At 37.9% G+C, this 11,693-nt stretch overlaps 2 long non-coding RNA genes across 2 annotated transcripts in view; one reads left to right on the top strand and one right to left on the bottom strand.

Moving 5' to 3' along the window:
- LOC125483556 overlaps nucleotides 1-4,538 on the bottom strand; it is a 54,535-nt gene extending 49,997 nt beyond the window's left edge. Inside the window, exons 1-2 of the long non-coding RNA XR_007262505.1 lie at nucleotides 4,453-4,538; nucleotides 1,662-1,762 (exon numbers count right to left, since the gene is read on the bottom strand). This is a non-coding gene — a long non-coding RNA (uncharacterized LOC125483556). The remainder of the gene's footprint in view (nucleotides 1-1,661; nucleotides 1,763-4,452) is intronic.
- On the top strand, nucleotides 4,206-8,861 carry LOC125483555. The gene is made up of 3 exons (XR_007262504.1): nucleotides 4,206-4,277; nucleotides 5,095-5,141; nucleotides 8,342-8,861. It is a non-coding gene; the product is annotated as an uncharacterized LOC125483555 (long non-coding RNA).
- Nucleotides 8,862-11,693: the final 2,832 nt, after the last annotated feature.

Genomic DNA, 11,693 nt, shown 5'->3' with positions numbered 1-11,693 from the left:
AGCTTGCCCAACACTACCTCTTCCGTAATAATGATTGTTTCCAGGTCCTCACCTACCTTCGTCTCTTTGTCAATTACTGGCATGTTATTAGTGTCCTCCACTGTGAAGATCGATACAAAATACCTGTTCAATGCCTCGGCCATTTCATCATATCCCATAACTAAATTCCCCTTCTCATCCTCTAAAGGGCCAACGTTTACTTTAGCCACTCTTTTTCGTTTTATATATTTATAGAAACTTTTGCTATCTGTCTTTATATTCTGTGCTAGTTTTTTCTCATGTTCTATCTTACTTTCCTTTATAGCTCTTTTTGTGGCTTTCTGTTGACCTTTAAAGTTTTCCCAATCTTCTAGTTTCATCCTGTTTTTGGCCACTTTGTATGCCTTCTCTTTCAATTTGATAGCCTCCCTTATTTCTTTAGACACCCATGGCAGATTACCCCTTCCAAGACACTTAACATCCTGACTTGGAAATATATCATCAAAACAGATTCTTGTGGGAAAACAGTAATTATTCCTCCAATTAGAGTATCTGCCTAACAACCCTACTCTCCACTCCCTCTCACTCGTCCAGCTTATAAATAGGTCAACACCATCTCTGAATCAAAATTAGTTTAATTGGATTGTCGAGCCTGAAATCTTCTACCTCTACTGCAAATACAAATACAAAGTAATGAATTAACATGTCATCCACTTCCTCATTTTGTGAGGGACTTGAAAAATGTCTTCTGGAAGTCCATTAAATGAAATCCTTAAGCATTCCAATGTTCACACCTTTAATCACACATTTAGAAAATTCGATTTGTTTTGTCAAATATTTCTCTGAGCAGCATAAAATTTTCTCGGTATTCAGTTATCTTCGACTATAGACACCAGTAGGCTTCCAACAACAGATGTTAAAATAATTGATCTATAATGGCCTGCTTTTTATCTCTCAACTTTTAAAAATAGAAACATGCAATTTTCCAATCTCAAGAATTGGCTCCTGATTTGGGAAAACTTTGGATGATTGATCCGCAGTTCTTTTGGTTTTTATTTGGATGATTATAGTTAAGTTAATTGTAATGTTGTCACTTACTTTCGTTAGATGCCTGTGTTGGAATCAATCAGGTCATGTGAGTTTATCATTCTTTAGTGCCATTGTTCTCTTCATTACTGTTAACTGCTTGCATCATTTGTAACGAATCCCCAACTCTGATTCAAAATCAGTTTCCTTGAGTTATCTAGTCTGCAATCTTCTACCTCTACTGAAAATATAGACACTAAGTAATGAATGAACATGTTCTCCACTTCCTTATTTTCATTTACAATATCACCATCTTTGTTTTTAAGGGTCCCCTTTCCTCTTGACCCACTTCTTTCTCCTAATATTGAAGAAAATATTTATTTCTGTACAGGGAAATAGAACATGTTATTTAACTATCTCCATAATATACAGTCAAAACAAAGTCATTGACTGCAACTATTAATTCAGAAAAATTCTAACAGCTACACTTACTTGAAGCATATCAATTTTTAATTCAGAATTTATGCCCTCTCGTCCAGCAGTATGTTAAATTATCTGATTGCTTCCACATTTCCCAGACTTTCCCTACTTTTAAAAGCTCAAAACACTTTTCCTGGAACTATTCCATTTGAACAAGAATAATTTTATTATCTTACCTTCATGTGTTGATAGTCTGAGAGCTCGAATTACCTTGCTTATTCTTTTTCAGAATCCTCTCCAGTGTACCAATGTTCATTTGAGGATAAAATGCACAAACCTGCAGACAGATTTCCAAATATTGCCTTATTGATGAATTATATAAGATTAATATCAGTTGCTTTGACTTATAGTTGATAGTTCTTGAGACATATTTCAGTAGCTGATCTACTTTTTGACAATAATCTAGACGTGACAGAGTAAATTCAATAAATGCTCATTCATTGTATCCACCTCATTTTTCCTTTGTCATGGCCACCATTCATCATACCTGCCATTTAGTTTGCACCACCTGTAATCAGCAAACTCTGCACTGATGTTTTATTTTGATTATTTTCCATGCTTCCCATTTTATTTTCATTTAGTTTTTGTGACTTTCATTTGATATATGTTAATGTCAATCTAGATATGCCGAGCCCACTATTCACTATATATATAAATAAAATTTGATGAGAGAACTAAATGTAATCTCTCCAAATGAGATAATATGGCAAATAAAATAATCAAATAGTTTGTTTCTGTCTTCAGTAGAGAGGATACAAAGAAATTCCAGAAATAACTGTCAAACAGGAAGTGGAAGGAAAAGCAGAACTTCATGAACTTATAATCTCCAAGAAGTGGCACAAACCAAACTAATGATACTGCAGTCTAATATGTCTTCTGGTCCAGATGAACTTCATCCTTTGGGATTAAAAGAGGTGGCTAATGGGGCAGTTGATACATTGGTGACAAGTTCCAAAATTCCCTACATTCAGGAAAGGTTCTATCAGAATGGAAAGGAGCAACATTAAGCCCTCCATTGAAGAAGGGAAGGAGATGGAAAACAGGAAGCTATAGGCTAATTAGCTTAGAGACAGTAAGGACTACAGATGCTGGAAGCTGGAGTGAATAACTGTAGAACTGGAAAAGCACAGTCAGTCAGACAGCATCTGAGGAGCAGGAAAGTCAACATTTCGGGCCAAAACCACGAAACGTTGACTTTCCTGCTCCTTGGATGCTGTCTGACCAGCCAGGCTAGTTAGCTTGATATCCATTGTGGGGAAGTTTTTGGAATCAATCATAAAGGATGTTTTACCTGGACATTTTAAAAAAAAATACTCAAGGTATTCAGGAAGAGTCAGCGTGATTTTGTGAAGATCAAATCAATTTTAAGTAATTCATTAGACATCCTCAAATGAGTAACATGATCTGTAGATAAAAGAGAGCTAGTGGATGTACCATATTTAGATTTCCAGAAAGCATTTGATTGGGTGCAACATCAAAGATTATTGCACAAAATACAACCTTATGGGTAAGGGTTACAATATTAGAATGTATAGAAAATTAGCTGGATGGCAGAAATCAAAGTATGTATAAATGGTTCTTTGTCTGATTCACAGAATGTGATGAGAGGAGTCCTGTAGTGGTCTCTGTCTGGCCTCAACATTTTACAATTTCCATCAGTGACTTAGATGAAGGGAGCAAAGACATGGTTGTTACATTTGCAAATGACACAAAGATGGGTAGGAATGATTGCTGTGAAGAAGACAGAAGGGGTTTGCAGCAGTATACAGATAGATTGAGTTAGTGGGGAAAAACATCTGGTAAATGGAGTGTGTTGTGGGAAAACATGAAGTTGTTCACTTTGCAGGAATAATGAAAAAGCAACAAAGTTTTCCATTTAAATGGAGAATAACTGCAGCATTCTGAGGCGCAGAATGGTTTCGATGCTGAGGTGCATGAATCCAAAGTATTAGTATGCAGATACAGGATATAGTCAAAAAGACTATTAACTTGTACAATAGTACCTTTGAGGGGAATTCTATACTGTTGTATTCATCACATGCATAGTGAAAAAGAAATAGCACAGAAACATGCTGGGTAACTATGAAGAACACAGCCTTATTTCAAATTGGTGCAGTAAATTATTCTCTACAGCAGTATAATATAAATTCATGAGAAACAATTTTAATATTTGACATTTTTTTAAATGGATATGATTTGATTAGCCACACATTTTTATATATCCACCTTAATATTAGCTGCTGCTGACGTTTGAAGGAATGTAAATTGAGCATGGCACTTAATTAATTATGACTATTTAATATTTAAACTAATGGAGTAATTTTAACTTTAACACATAATTTAGAGTTGTGATTTTCAGAGACCCACCTGGAAATAGAGCTTTCTAGCCTTAGAATACATAGTTGGTATCTGATGTTCTATTTTCTTTATATGATTGATAGAATGCTGATGAACACTTGTTATTTTTGAAGGAAGGTAGTAAAACAATCCTTCTAGCCAGAAATAGCCTGAAGCATTTAAACTCCTATCTGCTGCATCTCAATAACGTGCCTGAACTCACAATCTCCTGTTTGTCTATTTGTCAAATGAACATCTTTAACTGGTCAATTTAGTGATAATTTGTTTCACTTAATTGACAGTCATGTGATCTGAGCTTGTACCCATGATTTTTTGCTTTAAAAACAGTGAGAGAATGTAGGTTACTTTGTTTTTTTGAAAAGTGAGTACAGTAGAATTTTGTGAGCAGGATAGTAGACAGCCCTTTCATCCTGGTTCAACCTTTTGAAGACAAAGTAGGTGGTCATAGGAAAACAGGATGGTGACTCGTTGGTATTTCTTCAGTGTTGCTTTTGATTAACCAAATGATTTAAATCTAGGAGAGATTATAACAGATGAATGTGACCAGTTAAAAATTTAACTTTTAAAATAGCTAATGTCTAAACTAACAAGGTAATGGAATAGAGATACCTGGATAGGTGTGGTGTTGTAGCTGAAATATGTGGGATATGGTGTCCACATCTGTAGTGAAGAGTAACTGCTTGAGAAACTCTTCCTCTGAATTGATGAGCTGGAGTGCAGGTGTGGATACTACAACTTATCAAAAACAGGGAAAAGTAATTGGATGCTGATTCAGGAGGTAGTCATGTCCCTTTTGTTAGTTACCACAAACTTGGTATTTGGTCAGGAACAGGATGTAATTATGGGTGAGGTAGGTGTTTGGAATTTAGTTCTAGAGTGGCCTCAGGCAGTGCCTTTGCCCAATAGGCTTTTGTTTCTAAGGTTTTGGAGTCGATTTGTAGTTCAGGTTGTGGGTGTTGAGATAACAAGGTGTAGAGCTGGATGAACACAGCAGGCCAAGCAGCATCATAGGAGCAGGAAGGCTGATGTTTTGGGCCTAGACCCTTCATCAGAAAGGTTGGCTGGTTTCTTGTCTCTGTGGATGAGGATACAGATTGCAGGGAGAATGAGCAAATGGTGTTCCAGGTACTGAGCATTGTAGTACCCACAAATCACAACTTCTCAACATGAGAATGGCTAGAGAGTAGGAATAAAGGGGTCAATTATTAAGCTATGCTACCACATTATCTCTTATACTATTTGTTTTAATAGGCTCTAATCAGCTTCCTGTGGGGCATTTTATAACCAAGCAATTAAATGTAAGTATAATATAGTTCTTTATCAATTTTGTTTGTTAGTTGTTTGAAGATTATTTCCAGTTTGCAAATCCATGCTGACTGTGCCTAATCAGACCACTTTAAACAAGGTTTTTAATCCCAACCTTTATCAAAGTCACATACCTGTAGTAGTTTGAAAGCTACTCACTACAATAACTTTCAAATGTAACTAGGGATGGATAATAAGCACTGCAACACCTGTATTTGATGAGGGAACTGACTGAATTTTTCTTTTTTTTTTAAGAAAAAACCACAAACATCTCTTTGATTATAGGAAAGATGTTGTAAAACCTGAAATGGTTCAAAAAAGACTTGCAAGATGTTGACGGGTTTAAACTACAGGGAGATCTCAAATCAGTTGAGACTATTTTTCCCTAGAGTATTAGAGGCTGATGGGTTCCCTTTATAGAAGTTTATAAAATCATGAGGGGCATAGATAGGATGAATAACTAAGGCCTTCCCCTAGGTTAAGGGAGGCCAAAACTAGATGGTGTAAGTTTTAAGGTGAGAAGGGAAAGATTTAAAAGGGGGCCGAAAGGGCAACTTTTCCTCAGGGTGGTGTGCATATGGAATGAGCTGCCAGATGAAGTAGAAGAGTCTGGTGTAATTGCCACACTTAAAGCATCTGGATGGGTGCATGAATAGGCAGTTTTTAGAGGTATATTGGCCTATTGCTGGCAAATAGGACTAGATTGACTTTTGGATGTCTTGTTGGTAGGAACAAGTTGGAACAAAGGGTTAAGTTTTGTGCTGTACATCTGGCACGTGGTGTAAGGCTAACAGGTCTGTAGTTGAGTTCTCTGGTCTAGGAAGCTTCTTGATAGGTTTAGCAGCTATACTTTTGGAAGTTAATACAGAATATTTGCTAAACACTACCAGCATTACTATCTCCATTCCAGTTTGACATCCTGAAAGGACAGGAGGGTTAGTGAAATCACTCCATCTAACACCAGAGTATCTAAAATGATGTTTGAGGGCAATGACAAAGATCAACTTATGCAGCATAAAATGTTTTGCTTTGTCTTCAATATAAATTCACTTTCAACCATAATGAGTCTTGTGCTTTTATATCAGAGTCATGGGGTCATGTAAAGAAGTGAGTTGAGCCACACATCAAATGCGGAACAGTTTTGATCCTTATCTTAAAGATTCTCTCAGTGGAGACAATTCAAAAAGGTAATTAGGCTGATATCCAGTATGAAGGGATTTTTGTGAGAGTTTGAGTAGACTGGACTTCTACTTAATAAAGTTTAGTAGAATGAGGTAACTTGATAGAAACATACAAGATTCTTAGGAGCATGGACAGGATAGATAGTGTAAAGATATGGGAGAGTCTGGGATCAGAGGACATGCTTTCAAAGTAAAGGTTGCCAGTTAGGACAGGGATGAGGAGGAACTTTCTCTCAGGATAGTAAGTCTATGGCATTCTTTACCATGAATGGCTGTCAAAGCTCAGTTAATAACACTTCAAGTCTGAGCTAAACATGTTTTTAATCAGTAAGGAATTGAGGATTATGGAGAAAGTAGGAAAGTAGATTTGGAGATCAGATCTGCTTTCATTCCATTGAGTGATGGAGCCAATTTGATGGGTCAAATGGCCTCTCCGCTCTTGTTTTATGGTCTTGTATGGAGACTGTTTAGCTGCATTGCTCAACAAAGAGCCAGTCTCCATAGTCCATTCTATCCCTCTAGCTCTACAGTCATGCAACTGTTTGGGTCGTCTTTGAATGCCAATTAGCACACAACCACATTGACTTGTGGTTCAGGAAGATGCCCATATCAGAGGCAAAGTTGGAGGAGCTTGACTGTTCTAATACCCCAGGAGGAACCACAAAAGGAAAAACAGCATATGCCCTCAGACTCTGGGGGATGGATGTAGTGATTGCAATGTGGTCAACCAGGTTGACTTCATAGAAGGTCCCTGATTGGGACAGATTAACAACCTCAAACAGGGAGCCCTGGCTGAAAGATGAGTGTCAGACATCCTATTCACTGAAGTGGATCAGTCAAAAACTCTCCACACGCAAATAAAAGGTGACTTGGTGACCAGATACCAGCCTCTGGCGATATTTTAGTCAGTATCTGACTGGAAACTCTCTGGTGGGATTTCCTGTTGCTGTGGGGCAGAATTTTTATCAAGAAAATTTGTAGCCAGTCAACTGTTAAATTGCTTCACAGCAAACTGCCAACCAAAGACCAGCTGAGGTCTCCCTCCACAGTTGCTGCCAGATCTGTTGGGTTTCTCTGGCTTTCTCTGCATTTGTTTTAGATTTCCAGGCATTTGTTAGAGGTCAGCTCACCCTTTTTTAGCATCAGCTTTGGGTCTACTGACCCCATTAGCAGGGTTTAATGACTACCCACAATTCCTAGTAGTCCATCATGCAGTAAAAAATTTGTTTTAATATTGGTGAAGAGAATGAAAGAAATGAGCATCTGATGACTGCTGATTCTCTTATGCCACCTTCCTCTGTAAACAGCCAGATAATGGAGATACATTCTGTACACTTAAGCAATATGAAGAAGTGAATGCTTTTTTAAAAAGCTGCTATTGAAGACTCCTATGGGAAGTATTCATGTCACTCAAATTTTTTTAGATGAAGTAAAACCAAGCTTTTTTCAACAAGTTTAAATTGAATTTGATGTAAGAGTCACAAATCAGCCAATCTTTGACTTGTTGAAAAAATTAAAATTGAGGAGAATAAGACATGAATGACTACTCACTTACAAGGAAAAGTGAGAGTTGGTTTCACATACCACGATCCTTAAAGTGCAACCTCAACATTTTTAACATGGCTTCTCTCACTAACTCTGAAGCATCAAAGATATGGACGTTTGGTTGATTACTTGCCTGCATTACCCTAATGAACAGAGACTAGCAACAGAGAATACAGTAATCCATTTTCTGAGTACAACTTATTCATGGCTAATTTCAGTTTACAGCTAGTTAAAGAAGCAAATTTTTGAGGAAATGTCTGAAGTGATGCCATGCACTTGGTGTTTTTTTTTAAAACAAAAGTGAATAATGTTTGTTTTACCTATTATGCACCAACTGTTCTAAAACCACAATGGAAAATTTCTAACTAATGCCTCCACTGGAGGTAAAAGATAGATACTCACTCACTCTCAATATTTAGTGAGGGGGGAGTATTCAATTCATCTGGACTTTCATTTTGAATTCACAGGGCAAGAGGGTCAGGTCTTTGCAAAGGCAAACCAAATCTCAACATCCTGAAAAGTTCACTAACTTCTGGAAAATGAATCCCTCAAGACTACAGTGCTGATAACAATGACCTCTACTCCACAGCTGAGCTGCAATGATGACAGGAAATTTTGGCAGGGCAAGAAATTATATTATCCTGGTATCTGCTTTATTTCTTTGCTTGTGATAATCACACTGGAAGTAGGGGCTCCCGCTGAGCTGCCATATGGCCCAGTTGTAAAGGCTAGCAAAGCAAGCTATCTTTTTTTCACATATGTACATTGTCTCAAATATTTATACACTTTCAATGATAAACTAAACCAAATTCATGGTATTTTTTCCATAAATTGGAATGGGTAGCTTGGTCTTCTACACTTTTTTTCAGCCTTCTGAATTTGTTTGATTCCTAATTCTATTGATTCTTGTACATTGATCCCTGGGGCTGACTTTATTCATTGTGGCGATTTAATACCCAGAGCAAATCACTTCAGAATGTGAAAAAATAAATTTGGGACCTGTCATCTGCTTGAATGCTTTTTTTCTGAAACTAAGGAGTAAGCCAGGCCTGTGACTGGTAATGGAATCTCTGTCAGCACAATCTCATGTCGCTACTTTTTTGAGATGCCCTAACACATCATGGCCCATTCAGGCTCTTGATAAATCAGCAGAAGATGCAGTAAATCAAGAGCCCTAGTGATGGATGATGCTGGCCAGAGGTCTGGACCTCTAATGAATATTAATGGACAGTGGGATACAGTGGTTGTTGTTGGTACTGCACCTATCTGAAGCTGGGGATCATTCCTGGGTGTAGGCTCACAGGTGAGCAATGGTGGAAGAGTGAGTGTAGAGACGAGGCTGCTGAGGAGGGTTGGGAAGAGGATTAAAGAAAGGGGAACAAGCTGGCTCTCAGTTGGTTCCCTTATTTCCCAATCCTGCATCTTCAGCAGGATCAACATCTTGGAAACAACTTTGCATGTCAAGCTTTCTGTACCTTAAGCACTGTACTTGTTGCTGGATTACCACCAGGGTTTGTGGGACATAACTCTTTAGGCTGGCACTCTTTTTGGCGATACAAGCGTTTCAAGTGGGCATGTCATCCATATTGTATCCCACCATAGCTTGATCAGATTAGAGTTGAGAAAGAGATACTCCCCACTCTTCTATCTAATGAAATGCCTCTCCACTTCACCCCCATCCCCTGCCTTGCCTCACCACAGCTGAGGGCAGACAAGTCTAGATTTAGACCCTGAAGCAGGCTGTACCTCACTGACCTATTGCCAAACTGTTGCAATTAGTTTTTAATATCCTACTTGATCTGAGGGCACCAGGCATATGAGACTGAGACTGCTGCCTAGTTAAAAATAATATTTATCAGTATTTTAAAATTAATCCTTACCAAAACAGTTGAGCTTCAATTTTCAATCTGGAGTCAGGAACCCAAGAATCAGATCACTACCAGGCAACCAGCCTGAACCAAGTGAGCATCACGGACACTATGCAATTTTGAGAATGTAAGGTCCTAACTGAGCTGAAGACAATGTTGGTACTCAGTTAGGGTTTTGGGTCCAAGGATGGGCTGAGAACTAGTTCTGGGCAAAAACATTAAAAGGCCAGCAGGACCCATTCCTGCACTAGGAATGGAGTAGGCAGGACTGAAGAGAGCCAGCAGCAGTATAGTGCATATAAGCATCCAGATTCTCACTTCTCAACTGATGGTACCTTCATGTCACTGCACCAACACGTGTAATATGAACACTGACGCACCATCAGAGGATGTTATTTTTCAAAGCAAGCTCACACCTGACCTTGCTCACAGACCCAATTGAAAACCCAGCTCCAGTAATAAAAGAAACATTGATGGGTATTTTAATTTTAAAGCTGAAGTAAATACATTCTTTTGAATGGAAAATGCTCATAAAGGAGTGAGTTTCTCATTCTAAACATGAAGATGCAAAAGCTTATAGTTTTACAATAGCTCTGAAGCCGATAGCCTCCTGAATAGGATTTGTTAATGAACTAAAAGTGATCAGATTTTTTCTTTCCAGAGGTTCATGAGTTGAAAAATAGCTTTAATTCCAGCTTTAGTAAAAATATAATAATCCTGTGGCATCAATATAGATTGTCACTCGTTACCATGACCACCACAGACCAAGTTACAGTGTAATTACTGATAACCCTGAACCTTGCCTCTGAGGTAATGGCTTAGTGTTTTTTTTTTGAACATACAAAATAACCTTATCCAAGGCAACTGGAGACTGAAAGGTCACACCAACAATGTTTGGCAAAGTAATGTCAACACAGTATGCTGTTTCTTAATTTCAGAGAACTGAGAAACTGTTACCCTTTACACATATTCAAATATGAAATATACCTAATCCTGCACCCTAATTCAAAATAAAGCAAAAAAATCTTATGACCCAATAAGATTATTTAATGTGCAAATGGACCATACAAACAAGGAAAGTTCTAGGTTTGATCTTCAGACTGGCTCGACTTAGTTCGATGCAGGGGAACTACGGTCGATCTCAGCATCCTTACGGCTAAATTGGAGAGGCTTGGACTCCTGAGGCTGGATTTAATGCTCTCGTCTCTCCAAGTATCCTATTTGTTTGAAAGCAGCAACAACCTCTGGTAAAGGTTCAGTGTAATACTAGCAATGGCTGTAATTTCACATGATGACATTCATCTCCTGATTACGCCCCCCCCCCCCCCCCGCCCCCCACCCACCCATGTGACATTTTGGCTGGTGCAAGGAGTCTGGTGTTCCATTTAATCCAGCCTTCTTGCTAATCTGTTTTGAAATATATACGTAAATAGTGGACTAATGATGAATGAAATCTAGTTGCAATACCTCTTTAAATAAGTAGCTGACCAATATTTATTAACAAGGCTCACAATTAACAACGTGTGCCAGATACAAAAGGAAGATGATAGCTAGTAAACCCACATCCTTTTAAAGAGGCAAACAATTTGAAAGAAGGGGTGGAGAAATCTTTGGAAAGAAAAAAAATCAAATGTATAACAAATAATGAAAAATATTTGACTGTCTAAACACAAATTTAATGAAATTAACAAAACTAGATTAGTCAAAAAAGATCTGACCAGTGACTTTTATAACAGAAGAAGAGAGAGGAGATGTTTAAACCAGCAGAGCCCTGTTTTATGAAAAATGCAGAAATTCTTTTCCTGAACAGTTCAACAATTCAAACCATCCAATAATAAGTATGATGACGTGACTCCTGATTAATGAAAAAGTTTAATTTTCCATGTTACTCTGGCTTAGTTTTTGCTTGAGCAAACTCTTCTATGAATAAGCGTATGAACCAAAACCCATC

Source organism: Rhincodon typus, chromosome 7 (assembly GCF_021869965.1).
Source record: "Rhincodon typus isolate 14 chromosome 7, sRhiTyp1.1, whole genome shotgun sequence".
Lineage (NCBI taxonomy): Eukaryota > Metazoa > Chordata > Chondrichthyes > Orectolobiformes > Rhincodontidae > Rhincodon > Rhincodon typus.
This window is presented reverse-complemented; position numbering and strand designations above follow the sequence as displayed.